Raw genomic sequence first — 17,202 nt, 5'->3', positions numbered from 1 at the left:
TGTGAAGGTAACCCTCCAAACCGACCATTCTATTGGCAGAAGACGGAAAAGCAAGGCTAAAGACGACAACGGAATGACGTGTGCTCGCTCCTACGGGCCAGGCATCTAGTATGATACTTGAGCGCCCACCACCAACTCCCACCTTCTACTAATTACTAAGTACGGACCGGCTCATGCGCGTCACGTGACAGCTCTACCTGAGGCACGCCCCTCCTTCCGCCCAGTTGCCAATCGTGTTCGCCGCTCACATCCGGGCCACGCTGCTCCTCCTGCTCCGGTACTCGGCGGCTGGAGGTAACCGGGTTACAGGGTGTGGCGCGACCAGGGGCTAGCTCCGCCCGGAGGGGACCCCGCGGGGAGGGCGCTGAAATGCCGAGGTATGCGGCGGAAGTTTGCGCTTTTATGAAGGCGAGCCCGGGGCGTGTGGAGGGTAATTGTGTGAGGGGAGTGGGTGGGGGGGGGACTGCGGTGCATGAAAAGACTACATCTTATGTACACGTCATTAGTTCTGTGTAGGAAGCCAGTGAAAAGTCTCTCCAGCCCCAATAAAAACCTCTATGCTCGGGCTGGAATGCCAGCCTATGCCCTGACACATTCCTCCCATCAATATCCCAAATGAGCAACTCCTGCTGATTAATGACCTCTATGGTATGAAATGGGACAAGAGGAATAAAAAAAACTGAGGCCAAAGCACTTTCTGCACTTCACCACACACCCAGCTGTGTTCTTTTCTTCCCAGACCAGTAAAAAGTGCCCTCAGACCCTCAGCACCCAATACCCAGCTTCCTCTCATTCTCCTAAACCCCTTTTCCCTTAGGTAGACGGCGACAGAATGATCGCACGTTAGACGGCGACAGAATGATCGCACGTTAGACGGCGATAGAACGATCGCACGTTAGACGGCGACAGAATGATCGCACGTTAGACGGCGACAGAATGATCGCACGTTAGACGGCAACAGAATGATCGCACGTTAAACGGCGACAGAATGATCGCACGTTAGACGGCAACAGAATAATCGCACGTTAGATGGTGACAGAATGATCACACGTTAGACGGCGACAGAATAATCGCATGTTAGATGGCGACAGAATGATCGCACGTTAGACGGCAACAGAATAATCGCACGTTAGATGGTGACAGAATGATCACACGTTAGACGGCGACAGAATGATCGCACGTTAGACGGTGACCGAATAATCGCACGTTAGACGGCGACGGAATGATCGCACGTTAGACGGCGACGGAATGATCGCACGTTAGACGGCGACGGAATGATCGCACGTTAGACGGCGATGGAATGATCGCACGCTAGACGGCGACGGAATGATCGCACGTTAGTCGGCGACAGAATGATAGCACGTTAGAAGGCGACAGAATGATCGCACGTTAACAGCCAGGGATCAAACGGCCCAAGTTTTATTGGGAAATCGCAAATACAGTATTGTTCCCCCCCCCCCCCCCCCCCCGGTAAGAGATATACATCGCTTTTTATTTTTCCATAGTTCTTTATTTTCATCGCCTTCTGATGTCGTTCACGGTGATGGCCTATATACTTTTTGATTTATTCTTTCAGCTAATTGCTGTAACAAATTAACCAGAATGGAATGCATGTTGCCATAAATAGAAGGAGTTGGTATTAATGGAATTTTGCCGGAGGAGGACGACACGATTTTCATACCTGGATTTGTTTCTGACTATACTTTTCAGAAGTGGCAGAAAGGGATAGTTCGCCAGACTTTTACCTAAGATGTCTATTGATTTTTATGGAATTTGTGCAACAATAAGACCAGGGCTGGGAAGAATGATTGTCTTGGAGTAAAAATGTGTTCGTTCTGTGTGGTTTTAGGGACACCCGCTGGACACATGTTGTACTGCGTTGCCTGATGCAAGTTCAGTTGCAACCTCTGCCTGCTTTATAGCCATCAATGGTCCACTGAAAAAAGGGGCAAAGAATAACTGAGATCCTGGCGCAGGAGGAGCAAGAACCATCCTGGGTCACTGGGGACGTAGAGGTAAGAGATCTAAATGAGTTCAGGTTAAAGTATTAGTCCACCCAAAAACTAAAATCCCTGCATCTATAGACTTCCACGATCTAACACTAACCTATCTAGCCCTGTAAAGAAGAAATCGGTATACATACCTTTTTTGAAGCCAATCCGATCCTATCTCAAGCGGCGGAAGCTCTACAGAGGACACAGCTGTGAAATGAATGGGAAGTGACATCACCCATAGACTTACTATGGGGCTTGTCAGATGTGTCCTCTGCACCCACCTCCACAGTGAAGCCCTGGCTGACAGCTTAGCGTGGGATCGGGTCGGGTCAGTTTAACCACTTGCCTACAGTGCACTTTCACCCCCTTCCTGCCCAGACCCATTTTTAGCTTTCAGCGCTCTCTCACTTTGAAGGACAATTACTCAGTCATGCAACACTGTACCCATAAAAAATTTGTGTCCGTTTTTTCACACAAATAGAGATTTCTTTTGATGGTATTTAATCACTACTGGGTTTTTTATTTTTTGTGCTATAAATAAAAAAAGACTGAAAATATTGTGAAAAAAAACAAATTTTTCCTTGTTTCTGTCATAAAATTTTGCAAATTAGTCATTTTTCTTCACAAATTTTGGCCAAAATTTATACTGCTACTTATCTTTGGTAAAAATAACCCAAATAAGTGTATATTATTTGGTCTTTGTGAAAGTTATAGAGTCCACAAGTTATGGTGCTAATCATTAAAAATTGACCTTACTTGATCACACCTGATGTACTGAAGGCCTATCCCATTTATTGAGACACTAAAAAGTCAGGAAAGTACAAATACCCCCCAAATGACCCCTTTTTGGAAAGTAGACATTCCAATGTATTTAATAAGGGGCATGGTGAGTTTTTTGAAGTTGTAATTGTTTTCCCACAATTCTTTGCAAAAATGAAGATTTTTTTTTTTTTTTTTACAAATTGACATATTAACAGGTTATTTCTCTCACACAGCATATATATTCTTGCAACTACACACCAAAACACATTCTACTACTCCTCCTGAGTATGGTGATACCACATGTGTGAGACTTTCTCACAGCCTGGCCACATACAGAGGCCTAACATCCAAGTAGCACCGTCCGACATTTTAGGAGCATAAATTACACATATAATTTCCTGACAACCTATCGCAATTTTGAAGGCCCTGGAGCACCAGGACAATGGAAACCCCCATAAAAATGACCCCATTTTGGAAAGCAAACGCCCCAACGTATAATTTTTGAGGCATAATGAGTCTTTTGAACGTGTCATTTTTTTCCACAAGTTTTTGGAAACTGTGGAAAGAAAATGAAAATGCATTTTTTTTTACACAAAGTTGTCCATTTATGAAATATTTCCAACACATAGCATGTACATATCAAAAATTGCACCCCAAAATACATTCTGCTATTCCTCCTGAGTATGGCGATACCACATGTGTAACACTTTTACACAGCCTAGCCACATACAGAGGCCTAACATCCAAGTAGAACTTTACACAAAGTTGTCCATTTATCCACTTTAAGACTGGGCCTATTTTTGACACTTGGTGTTTACAAGCTAAAATCATTTTTTTTGCTAGAAAACTACTTAGAACCCCCAAACATTATATATTTTTTTTTTAGCAGAGACCCTAGAAAATAAAATGGAGATCGTTGCAATATTTTTTATCACACCATATCTGCGCTGCAGTCTTCCAAATGCAATTTTTAAAAAAAAAAATTCACTTTTTTAAATTAAAAAATAAGAAAACAGTAAATTTAGCCCAATTTTTTTCCATAATGTGAAAGATCATGTTACGCCGAGTAATACGATACCCAACATGTCATGCTTCAAAATTGCGCACGCTCACAGAATGGCGCCAAACATTGGTACTTAAAAATCCCCATAGGCAACATTTTAAAAATTTCTACAGGTTACCAGCTTAGAGTTACAGAGGAGGTCTATCCCTTGTAATAGAAATAGGCATGACAGGTCCTCTTTATTGTGAGATCTGGGGTCAAAAAGACCTCACAACTACACTAAAAAAGGAAAAAAAAAAAAAAAATTGTTAAAAAAAAAAAAAAAGCGGCCCTTTAAACCGGTTGCTAGGCAACGACTTTTGACTTAGCTCCGGTCCTCCAAGACCATAGAGTCGAGTGAGGGCCATCTTGCCCTCACTCGACTTCCTGTCTCTGAGGATCCGGGACCGGATAGTTTTCCCCGCTGCCGGCGGGTCCGGTAAGCTGGGAAAACGTCCGGGACGCGGCGGGAGGGGGGGGGGGGCACCTCTTCCCCTGCACCGTAAGGGTAAATCCGCGGCGAATACGCCACTGGGACCACCCTTGTCTGAAAGCCGACCGCTCGCCGTTTAAAAAAATACTAGGGTTATGGCAGCTACCTGCTGCCATAACCCCAGTATTTAGCTTTTAATGGCCGACGTATATAGTCGTTAGGCGGTCAGTAAGTTGTTGCATGTATATAGTAAAAATTGCACCCCAAAATACATTGTATAAAGGAAAGTGTTCAGGAATAGTCCGAGTCCATCTCCGTTCCGCTACTATTAGCTGACTGCGGATGATCACTGATGGGTGGCAGGTGACTGATAGGTGGCAGGTGACGGTCACTGATGGGGTGACAGATGACGATGACTGATGGGTTGACAGATGACGAGTGATGGGGTGACCGATGACTGATGGGGTGACAGGTGACGATGACTGATGGGGTGACAGATGACAATGACTGATGGGGTGACAGGTAACGATGACTGATGGGGTGACAGGTGACGATGATTGATGGGGTGACAGGTGACGATGATTGATGGGGTGACAGATGACAATGATTGATGAGGTGACAGATGACGATCACTGATGGGGTGACAGCCAGGTGATAAACTGGAAAACCAAAATAGCAAGTTCTACCAGGAGTACAGATATTCTAAATTCCCTACTGGGGTTGTCTCTGCAACAAGTGGTTGAGGAGCCAACCCTGAGGGAGGCCATTTTGGATTTGGTATTCACAAATAGGGATTCGGTATATGATGTCATTGTAGGCGAAACCTTGGGATCTAGTGATCACCAGTCAGTGTGGTTTAATATAAGAACTGTGAAAGAGTCACACCACACAAAAACAAAAGTTTTAGATTTTAGAAAAACAGACTTTTCAAAAATGAAATTAGTCATAAATGAGTCCTTATCAGACTGGAACGGATTACATGGAGTCCAGGAGAAATGGGACTACTTAAAAGGTGCATTATTGAAGGCAACAGAAAATTGCATTAGACTTGTCAGTAAAAGCAAAAAAGGGAAGAGACCACTGTGGTACTCAGCAGAAGTGGCCCAAATCATTAAAAAATAAAAAGCTAGCATTTTGTAATTATAAAAAAACCCAGAGCAATGAAGATAAGGAAATCTACAAGATTAGGCAGAAAGAGGCCAAGCAAGTTATAAGAACTTCTAAAGCGCAGGCAGAAGAAAAACTAGCTCAGTCTATGAAAAAGGGGGATAAGACATTCTTCAGATATATAAATAAAAAAAGGAAATTAAAACAAGGAATAACTAAATTAAAAACAAAGGACGGAAGGTATGTAGAAGAGAATAAAGGGCTAGCCGACTGCCTTAATGAATACTTCTGTTCAGTTTTTACAGAAGAAAAAGGAGAAGGACCTCCACTTGAAAGGATGACTAATGAATCGTTTGATGCATGTGTCTTTACAGAGGAAGACGTTCTAAGATTGCTGTCTAAAGTGAAGTCACAGGGTCCTAATGAGATACACCCAAAATTATTAAAAGAGCTTAGTGGTGAGCTGGCAAAACCATTAACAGATTTATTTAACCAATCATTAGTAACAGGAGTCGTCCCGGAAGACTGGAAATTGGCAAATGTCGTGCCCATTCACAAGAAAAGTAGTAGGGAGGAATCGAGCAACTATAGACCAGTGAGTTTGACATCGATAGTAGGCAAATTAATGGAAACCCTATTAAAGGATAGAATTGTGGAACATCTTAAATCCCATGGATTGCAAGATGAAAAACAACATGGGTTTACTTCAGGGAGATCATGTCAAACAAATCTTATAGATTTTTTTGACTGGGTGACTAAAATAATAGACGGTGGAGGTGCAGTAGACATTGCATATCTAGATTTTAGTAAGGCTTTTGACACTGTCCCACATAGAAGACTTATCAATAAACTGTAGTCATTGATCATGGACTCCCATATTGTTGAGTGGATTAGGCAGTGGCTGAGTGACAGACAACAGAGGGTTGTAGTCAATGGAGAACATTCAGAACAAGGTCATGTTACCAGTGGGGTACCTCAGGGATCTGTATTGGGACCAATTTTGTTTAATATCTTCATAAGTGATATTGCAAAAGGCCTCGATGGTAAGGTTTGTCTTTTTGCTGATGACACAAAGATATGTAACAGGGTTGATGTTCCTGGAGGGAAACGCCAAATGGAAAAGGATTTAGGAAAACTAGAAGAATGGTCAGAACTCTGGCAACTGAAATTTAATGTGGATAAGTGCAAGATAATGCACCTGGGGCGTAAAAACCCAAGGGCAGAATATAGAATATTTGACACAGTCCTGACCTCAGTATCCGAGGAAAGGGATTTAGGAGTAATTATTTCAGAAGACTTAAAGGTGGGAGGACAATGTAATAGAGCAGCACGAAATGCCAGCAGAATGCTTGGATGTATAGGGAGAGGTATAAGCAATAGAAAGAGAGAAGTGCTTATGCCGCTGTACAGAACACTGGTGAGACCTCACTTGGAGTATTGTGCGCAGTACTGGAGGCCATATCTCCAGAAGGATATAGATACTCTAGAGAGAGTTCAGAGAAGAGCTACTAAACTAGTACATGGATTGCAGGAAAAAACTTACCAGGAAAGGTTAAAGGACCTTAACATGTATAGCTTGGAAGAAAGAAGAGACAGAGGGGATATGATAGAAACTTTTAAATACATAAAGGGAATCAACTCGGTAAAGGAGGAGAGCATATTTAAAAGAAGAAAAACTACCACAAGAGGACACAGTTTTAAATTAGAGGGGCAAAGGTTTAAAAGTAATATGAGGAAGTATTACTTTACTGAGAGAGTAGTGGATGCATGGAATAACCTTCCTGCAGAAGTGGTAGCTGCAAATACAGTGAAGGAGTTTAAGCATGCATGGGATAGGCATAAGGCTATCCTTCATATAAGATAGGGCCAGGGACTATTCATACGATTCAGATATATTGGGCAGACTAGATGGGCCAAATGGTTCTTATCTGCCGACACATTCTATGTTTCTATGGAAACTGTGTGAGGGGAGAAGAGCTAGTAACAGTGAGTTACTGCTCTGTGTTTACATTTTGTGATCGGCTGTGAATGGATTCACAGCCGATCACATAGTAAACAGTCACTGTCAGTGACTGTTTACTACTGCCGGTGACTAGCTGTGTTCCTGGGGAACACAGAGCCACGACATGACCGCGCTGCGCGCTCCCGATCGCGCATGCGCGGCCTTCTTCCGGGCTCCTCTATTGTGATCGGCTGTGTCATTGGAACACAGCCGATCACGTGGGAAACAGCCTCGCCCATTGGCTGTTTCCCCCCTGCCGGTGATGGGTTGTGTCCCGGGGACATGCCGACACCGGCAGTGCAGGGCGGCGCGCACACGATCGCGCGCCTGCCCTGCTTGAATGGGCGGACGTCATATGACGTCCGCCCAGAACAATGGCTGCACCGTCCCGCCGTCATTTGACGGTGGGCGGGCGGCAAGTGGTTAAAAAAAGGTATGTATACTGATTTTTTTTCTTTACAGGGCTAAATAGGTTAATGTTAGATTGTGGCAGGCTATAGATTCAGGGGTTTTAGTGTTAGGGTGGATTTCTACCTCTAAAGCTGAATTCCAGGCAGATCTAATGCTCACAATGTAAGGCAGCTCTACATTTATTTATTTATTTATTTATATATATATATATATATATATATATATATATATATATATTACAGGTACTTGTAAAGTGCTGTCAATTTATATAGCACTTTACACATGCACTATCTTACCACAAGTATTGGGACACCTGCCTTTACACGCACATGAACTTTAATGGCATCCCAGTCTTAAGCCCCGTACACACGTTCACATAATCGGACGACTTATCGTTCGCATTTTGTTGCATGATACTAACATCGAATTCAACAATGCGTACAAACCGTATGGTTTTTGTTGTACGATTCGGGAAAAGCTTCCTGGTTGCTTAGCTACGTATCAGATGTTGCAAAACAAAAACAATGGCAGCCAGGCTTTTTCCGTGCTATTTAGTGTTTCTGATCATGTGCGGTCTTTGTCGATCGATTTTTAGGGAACGCATAGTGTACTGATGAAACGATTGTCATTCGCGGGGCTATCGTACGACAGAAGTTTTCCTGTTTGTCCCTTTGAATTTTGTTGGACCAACTGTCGTGATTGGCTGTCGAAAGCTGTGTACTAACGTTCAGATTATCGCGCGATCAGGTTGAAATCGAGTTTTATCGCACGATTATCGGAACATGTGTACGGGGCATTAGTCTGTAGGGTTCAATATTGAGTTGGCCCACCCTTTTAGCTAGAACAGCGTCAACTCTTCTGGGAAGGCTGTCCACAAGGTTTAGGAGTGTATCTATGGGAATGTTTGACCATTCTTCCAGAAGCACATTTGTAAGGTCAGGCACTTATGTGGACGAGAAGGCCTGGCTTGCAGTCTGCACTCTAATTCATCCCAAAGGTGTTCTGTCGGGTTGTGGTCAGGATTCTGTGCAGGACAGTCAAGTTCCTCCAAACCAAACTCACTTATCTTTTTTTTCATGGACCTTGCTTTTGTGCACTGGTGCACAGTCATGTTGGAACAGGAAGGGACCATCCCCAAACTGTGCCCACAAAGTTGGGAGCATGAAATTGTCCAAAATATATTGGTATGTTGACACCTTAAGAGTTCTCTTCACTGGAACTAAGGGGACAAGCCCAACCCCTGAAAAAAAAACCCAACACCATAATCCCCCCCTACACTAAATGATTTGGACCAGTGTACAAAGCAAGGTCCATAAAGACATGGATGAGTGTGCAGGCCAGTCAAGTTCCTCCACTTCAAACTCAGAGTCCTGACCTCAACCCGATAGAACACCTTTTGGATGAATTAGTGCGCAGACTGCGAGCCTTCTCTCCAACATCAGTGCCTGACCTCACAAATGGATTCTGGAAGAATGGTCAAACATTCCCATAGACACACTACTAAACCTTGTGGACAGCCTTCCCAGAAGAGTTGAAGCAGTTCTAGTTAGAAAGGGTGGGCCAACTCAATATTGAACCCTACAGACTAAGACCTGGGATGCCATTAAAGTTCATGTGCGTGTAAAGGCAGACGTCCCAATACTTTTGGTAATATAGTGTATTTTGTACAGGCACATCAGTCCCTGCCCTCGAGGAGCTTACAGTCTAAAGTCCCTAACTCACATTCTTACATACACATATTGACCACCCTTTTACTGTTTTTGCATTTTCTTTTGTTGCAGCCCGATTCTAAAGTTGTTTAAATTAATTTTATTTTTCTCAATTAACACTCAGTACCCCATAATGACAAAGTTAAAACTGATTTTTAGAAAAGTTTGCAAATGTATGAAAAAGAAAAAACTGAAATATCACATTGGCATAAGTATTCAGACTCTTTGCAACAACATTTGAAATTAAGCTCAGTTGCCTTCCATTTCTCTTGATTGTTGCAGAGAGGTTTCTACACCTTGATTGGAGTCTACCTGTGGTAAATTACGTAAATTGATTGAACATGATGTGGAAAGGCACACACCTCTCTATAACAGGCATCACAGCTGACAATGCATACAATATCAGAGTAAAAGCCTTGAGGTCAAAGGAACTGCCTGCAGAGCACAGAGACAGGATTATTGCTAGGCAAAGATCTGTAGAAGGCTGCAAAAAAACTTCTGTTGTGCTGATGGTTTACAAGAGCACAGTGGCCTCCATAATTCTTAAATGGAAGAAGTTTGGCAATACCAGGACTCTTCCAAGAGCTGCTTGCCTGGCCAAACTGAGCAATTCGGTAGAAGGGCATTAGTAAGAGATGTGACCAATAAACTAATGGTCAGTCTAAGCACCAGAGATCCTGTGTTGAGATGGAACAAAGTTCAAGGATGACAGCCATCACTGCAGCCCTCCACCGATCTGGACTTTATGGCAGAGTGGCAAGACAGAGGCCCTTTCTCAGTGCAAAACACATGAAAGCCCGCTTGGAGTTTGCAAAAAAAGCACCTGAAAGACACTCGGAACAAGATTCGCTGGTCTGATGAATCCAAGGTTGAACTTTTTGGCGTCAGTCCTGAATGTTATGTCTGGAGGAAAGCAGGCACTGCTCATCATCTGCCCAATACTATCCCAACAGTGAAGCATAGTGGTGGGCCTTATGCTCTGGGGGTGTTTTTCAGCAACAGGGACTGGTCCGGAAGACTGGTCAGGTTTGAGAGAAATCTATATGGAGCAAAGTACAGAACTATCCTCAATGAATACTTGTTCTACAGTGCTCAGGATCTCAGACTGGACCAAAGGTTCATCTTTCAACATGGCAATGATCCTAATCACACAGACAAGACAACACAGGAGTGGCTTAGGGACAACTCTGTGAATGTCATAGAGTGGTCCAGCCAGAGCCCAAACATGAACCCTATTGAATATCTCTGGAGAGTCCTGAAAATGGCTGTACACCGACTGTCCCCATCCAACCTGAGGGAGGATTTGCAGAAAATCCCCCAATCCAGGTGTGCAAAGCTTTTCGCGTCATACCCAAAAAGACTTGAGGCTGTAATTGCTGCCAAAGTGCTGAGTAAAGGGTCTGAATGCTTAAGTACATGTGATATTTCAGTTTTTTTCTTTTTAATAAATTCAGACATTTTTAAAATTCTGATTTCACTTTGTCATTGGGTACTGAGTGTAGATCAATGAAAAAAATAAATACATTTAAACAACTGAAGTATCAGGCTGCAACATAAAATTAAAAATGGTGAAAGCTGTCTGAATACTTTATGAATGCATTGTATGTATATAAAATATAGAGGGGTTACAGCACAGTAAGCATAATTTATAGATGAATCAAAATACAATACAGCAACTTCAGGCATCCTTGCCTTTAACCACTTGCCGACCTCCTAACATGCTCTTACTGCGGCAAGTCGGCTCCCCTGTGCGAAATCACATACCTGTATCTCGTTTTGTGCAGGGACATGGGCGCACTGATTGGCTAAAAGGGGAGCCAATCAGTGGGTCCGGCGGACCCTATGTCCACCGGCCACCCGCAATCATTCCCAAGAGACACAGAACAGCGGTCTGCCTATGTAAACAAGGTAGATCATCATTCTGACAGGGAGGAAGACCGAGATCTTGTGTTTCTGCTAACCAGGAACGTCAATATCTGTCTTTCGCAATCAGAGCACCCCCCCCCCCCCCCCACAGTTAGTAAGAACTTCCAGGGAACACCTTTAACCTTTTTCATCGCTTCTGATGTGAACCACTTCCATGCCCCAAAAAAGTGTCAAAAGTATCAGGTGGCCTATTTGTCCACGTATTTTTCCCACAGATAGCCTTATTTTGGTGGTATTTGATCACCTCTGCGGTTTTTAGTTTTTGCACTGTAAACAAAAAAAGAGCATCAATTTTGAAAAAATAATATTTTCTACTTTCTGCTATAAAACATTCACAATAAAAAAAATAAAAAAAATCTAATTCTTTTATCAGTTTAGGCCAATTTGTATTCTGCTACATATTTTTGGTAAAAAAAATCTCAAAAAGCGCGTAATTGGTTTGCGCAAAAGTTAAAGCATTTACAAACTACAGGGTATGTTTCTGAACTTTTTAAATTAGTAATGGCAGTTTTTTTTTTTTTTTTGGGGACTGCGACATTGCGGCGGACAAATCTGACATTGGGTGTCACTTTTTGGGGACCAGTGACATTATTACAGTGATCAGTGCTAAATAATCTGCACTGTTACTCTATAAATGACACTGACAGGGAAGGGGTTAACACTGGGGGTGATCAAGGGGTTAAATGTGTCCCCTAGATGTGCTTACTAACTAGTTAAAGGGGGGGATGGATTGAACAGAGGCAGAGAGAGATCGGTGATTTAGCCAAAACCACGTGCACATAATCACATAGATCTACGTGATTATGCGCAGCCGAACCGCCCTGCCACAGTAAATCTGTGTGGGGCGGTCAGAAAGTGGTTAAAAGCAGTGCAAGGACCCCAAATGTGACTTGGTATCAGCGTCTTGTAGTCGCTGTACAGTAGAGTTTAGACTGGGTGGGAAAGAAGCAGCATACTGAGCTAATCAATTGTGCTGCAGCGCTAGAAGCATGCTGAAAGATGGCAAAAGCTGTGTGAAAAGGCTAAAGGTTTATCTTTTTATCCCTGCACTAAGGTAGAAAAAACATTTATTGTCCGCTCTCCCCTGCCCCTAAAATACTTACCTGAGTATGTCATGTTTGTTATTTAACCGCTTCCATACAGAGCAGTTAGACACCCTTCCTGCCCAGACCAATTTTCAGCTTTCAGCACTCTCACACTTTGAATGACAATTGCTCAGTCATGCTACACTGTAACCAAACAAAATTTTTATCATTTTTTTCACACAAATAGAGCTTTCTTTTGGTGGTATTTGATCACAACTGGGGTTTTTTTTTTTCGTGATATATGCAAAAAAAGAGCAAAAATTTTGAAAAAAAAACACTTTTTTTTAGTTTCAATTATGAAATTTTGCAAAAAATAAATTTTTCTTCATACATTTGGGCCAAAATGTATACTGCTACATGTCTCTGGTAAAATTAACCCAAATTAGTGTATATTATTTAGTCTGTGTGAAAGTTATTGAGTCTAGAAGCTATGGTACCAATTACTGAAAATTGATCACACCAGATGTACTGACTGCCTATCTCCTTTCTTGAGGCCCTGAAATGTCAGGACAGTACAAATACCGACCAAATGACCCCTTTTTGTAAAGTAGACAGTCCAAGGTATTTAGTAAGAGGCATGGTGAGTTTTTTGAAGTTGTAATTTTTTTCCCACAATTCTTGGGAAAATGAAGAAAAAAGTTTTTTTTTTCTTTTTTTTCCCACAAAGTTGTCAATTTATAAGCTATTTCTAACACATAGCATGTACACAGCAAAAATTACACCCAAAAATACATTCTGCTACTCCTTCCGAGTATGGCGATACCACATGTGTGAGACTTTTACACAGCCTGGCCACAAAAAGAGACTCCACGTCCAAGAAGCACATTCAGGCGTTCTAGGAGCATAAATACACATAAAACTTTCTTACTACCTATCACACTTTTCAAGGCCCTAGAGCACCAATACAATGGAAAAGTCCACAAAATGACCCCATTTTGGAAAGCAAACACTCCAACATATATTCTATGAGGCATTATGGGTCGTTTGAACATATAATTTTTTTCCACAGGTTTTTGGAAAATGTGGGGAAAAAATTAAAACTTTTTTTTTTTACACAAAGTTGTCAATTTATAGGATATTCCTAACACATAGCATGTACACAGCAAAAATGACACCCCAAAATACATTCTGCCACTCCTCCTGAGTATAGCAATACCACATGTGTGAGACTTTTTCGCAGCCTAGCCATATAGAGGGGCCTAACATCCAAGGAGCATCATCATGCATCCTAGCCACTTGCCTAGGCCTATTTTTGACATTTGGTGTTTACAAGCTAAAATCAGTTGTTTTGCTAGAAAACTGCTTAGAACCCCGAACATTATATATTTTTTTTTAGCAGAGACCCTAGAGAATAAAATGGAGATTATTGCAATATTTTTTATCACACCGTATTTGCGTAGCGGTCTTCCAAACGCAATTTTTTTGGAAAAAATTCACTTTTTTTAATTAAAAAATAAGAAACCAGTAAAGTTAGCCCAATTTTTTTCCATAATGTGAAAGATAATGTTACGCCGAGTAAATAGATACCCAACATGTCATGTTTCAAAATTGCGCACGCTCACGGAATGGTGACAAACTTTGGTACTTAAAAATCCCCATAGGCCACAATTTAAAAATTTCTACAGGTTGCCATCTTTGAGTTACAGAGGAGGTCTAGGGCTCAAATTATTCCCCTTGCTCTAACGATCGCGGCGATACCTCACATGTGTGGTTTGAACACCGTTTACATATATGGGCGGGGTTTCTGTATGCATTCGCTTCTGCGCGCGAGCTAACGGGGACAGGGCGCTTTAATTTTTTTTTTTTTTTACTATTTATTTTATTTATTATTTTTTATTTTTACACCGTTTAAAAAAAAAAAAAAAATTGATCATTTTTATTTCTATTAAAAGAAATGTAAATATTCCTCGTAATAGAAATAGGCACGACAGGACCTCTTTTTTGTGAGATCTGGGGTCAAAAAGTCCTCAGATCTCACAAGTACACTAAAAGATAGAAAAAAAAAAAAAAATAATTATAATATAAAATGAAAAAAAAAAAAAAAAAGGACCTTTAAACCGGTTGCTAGGCAACAACATTTTCCGTAGCTCCGGTCCTCCAAGACCATAGAGTCAAGTGAGGGCAAGCTTGCCCTCACTCGACATCCTGTCTGTGAGGATTCGGGACCGGATCGTTTTCCCCGCTGCCGGCGGGTCCGGTAAGCGGAGAAAAGGACCGGAACGCGTCGGGAGGGGGGGGGGCGCCTCTTCCGCCATCCCGGAAGGGTGATCCCACGGCGAATCCGCCGCTGGGACCACCCTTATCGGAAAGCCAACCGTCCACCGTTTAAAAAAATACCAGGGTTATGGCAGCTATCTGCTGCCATAACACCGGTATTTAGGTTTAAACGGAGGACGTATATAAACCTTTTTGGACTTGGACATGGTGGCTGTATGAAGGGTGACAGGTACTCGGGTACTTTGTTGGGCAGGTGACAGGTACTCTGGTACTGATGAGCAGGTGGCAGGTACTCGGGTACTCCGATAGGCAGGTGACAGGTACTCGGGTACTCTGATGGGCAGGTGACAGGCAGGTGATAGGTACTGATGAGTAGTACTCACTGACTGATAGGTGATAAGTGATACTGTACTGATGGGTACTGATGATCAGTACTGATACGTGATAGGTACTGATGAGTACTGATGAGTAGTGATGGGTACTGATGAGCAGGCGGCAAGTACTTGGGTACTTCAGGCGTCAGGTACTCTGATGAGCAGGTGGAAGGTACTCGGGTACTCTGATGGGTAGGTGACAGGTACTCAGGTACTCTGATGACGGGTACTCCGTTGACAGGTACTCAAAGTACCCGAGTACCTGTCATCAGAGTACCCGTCATCAGAGTACCCGAGTACCTGTCATAAGAGTACCCGAGTACCTGTCATAAGAGTACCCGAGTACCCGTCATCAGAGTACCCGAGTACCCGTCATCAGAGTACCCGAGTACCCGTCATCAGAGTACCCGAGTACCCGTCATCAGAGTACCCGAGTACCCGTCATCAGAGTACCCGAGTACCTGTCATCAGAGTACCCGAGTACCCGTCAGAGTACCCGAGTACCTGTCATCAGAGTACCCGAGTACCTGTCATCAGAGTATCCGTCATCAGAGTACCTGAGTACCTGTCATCAGAGTACCTGAATACCTGTCACCAGCCCATCAGAGTACCCAAGTACCTGTCATCTGAGTACCTGATGGGCTGGTGACAGGTACTCGGGTACTTTGATGGGCTAGTGACAGGTGCTCTTTATTGGGGGTGGGGGGGGCAATCAGTGTGTTTAGGGTGCACTGTAGTTGGTAACTAGCTGTTACCACAATCTCCTCCTCACACAGGATCAGTGTGTGAGGAGGAGAACACGGTGACAGCTAGTTACCGTGTTCTCTGTTGACATTTGTGACCGGCTGTGATTGGACACAGCCGGTCACGTGGTAAAGAGCCAATTTCATTGGCTCTTTACCTAGATCGGGGATCGACTCTGTCCGAGGGACGAGCCTCGTCCCCGATCGCTGCTCTGCGCGCCCCCGGGGGCGCGCATTGCAGAGAGAACGAGCGGCTCGTGCTGGAGCCGCTCATGTGATCGGCTGTGATTGACACAGCCGATCACGTGGTAAACAGCCAATTTCTATTGGCTGTTTACCTTGATCAGGGATGGGCTATGTCCGAGGGACGAGCCTCATCCCTGATTGCGCCGCTGCGCGCCGCCGGGGGCGCGCAGTAGCAGCTAGAACGGGCCGACGTCATATGACGGCGGCCCGGATCTAGACAACCACTTTGCCGACGTCATTTTACATGACTCGGTATGGAAGTGGTTAAAAGAAAAAAAATTAACTTTACATTCACTTTAAGCTTCTCAGTCTGCTGCTTCTCTTTTAGAGGGTATGGGGGATGACCTAGTGTTATCCAACTGCAGGACTCCTCCCTTGCCAAAAAAAGGCTGTGTGGTGTGGCAGCGCTTTCTAAAGACTCGTACACACTACAAGAAAACCGGGTGAACGTTTTCGTCCGAGGAAGGATCGTTTAATTTTCTGATCATGTGTACACTACTTTTGACGACTCGACCTGGGCGTACATTTCCAAAGGGACACACTCCAAAATTTTTCCCGTATGGGACCAGAATTAACGATTTTCTTTTAATATGTTCCGTTCTTGTTCGATTTTCGGACTAGAAAAATCAGAAATTAAAGATTGCACACAATCAGAAGCAATAAACCACAAAAAAAGCCTTTGTTGTACGAGAATTTCCATATATTATTTCTTACTTGCTGTGAAACCACAAAATGGAACGATTGTTCACCCGATTTTCTTAGTGCTTACCCCACTTAAATCTCAAAACGGTATGGAAAGAACTACAAATCCTTTAAGCTGTAACACAGCTCCCTCATTATGTCATCTGTGTATTTGGAGGTTTGTGTGGAGTTTACCTTTAGGCTGTCAGCTCTTTCCTGGGTTGATGATGTTATACGACAGGTGTCTAATATTTTTTTTCCTTGTTTGATGAGTAGGAAGAGGAGCTGGCAGTCCAAGATTTATTAGCATTTTATGGCTATGAAGCATCGGACCCTTTACCAGAAAATGATGTAGAGAGTAGTGAATCTGAAAGTACACAGCCTTTATTTGAGGTAAGAAATCCCTACGTACATTTAAAAATGCACTGCTTTTAATTAGATATTGGATACAATTGCCTTATATTTTGGTT

At 43.0% G+C, this 17,202-nt stretch overlaps 1 protein-coding gene across 2 annotated transcripts in view; it reads left to right on the top strand.

Moving 5' to 3' along the window:
• The first annotated feature begins 210 nt into the window (after positions 1 to 210).
• The window catches only part of MIER2 (MIER family member 2), a 130,525-nt gene continuing 113,533 nt past the window's right edge, over positions 211 to 17,202 (top strand). The window contains exons 1-3 of one of the 2 annotated variants that reach the window (XM_082243459.1): positions 211 to 294; positions 1,850 to 2,015; positions 17,009 to 17,125. The gene's annotated coding sequence lies outside the window, so the exon portion shown is untranslated. Of the gene's footprint in view, positions 378 to 1,849; positions 2,016 to 17,008; positions 17,126 to 17,202 lie in introns of both variants that reach the window. The other variant, XM_082243460.1, reaches the window with a different exon arrangement.

The sequence above is a fragment of the Pelophylax lessonae genome, assembly GCF_965119305.1.
Source record: "Pelophylax lessonae genome assembly, chromosome: 1".
NCBI classification, from domain to species: Eukaryota; Metazoa; Chordata; class Amphibia; order Anura; family Ranidae; genus Pelophylax; species Pelophylax lessonae.
This window is presented reverse-complemented; position numbering and strand designations above follow the sequence as displayed.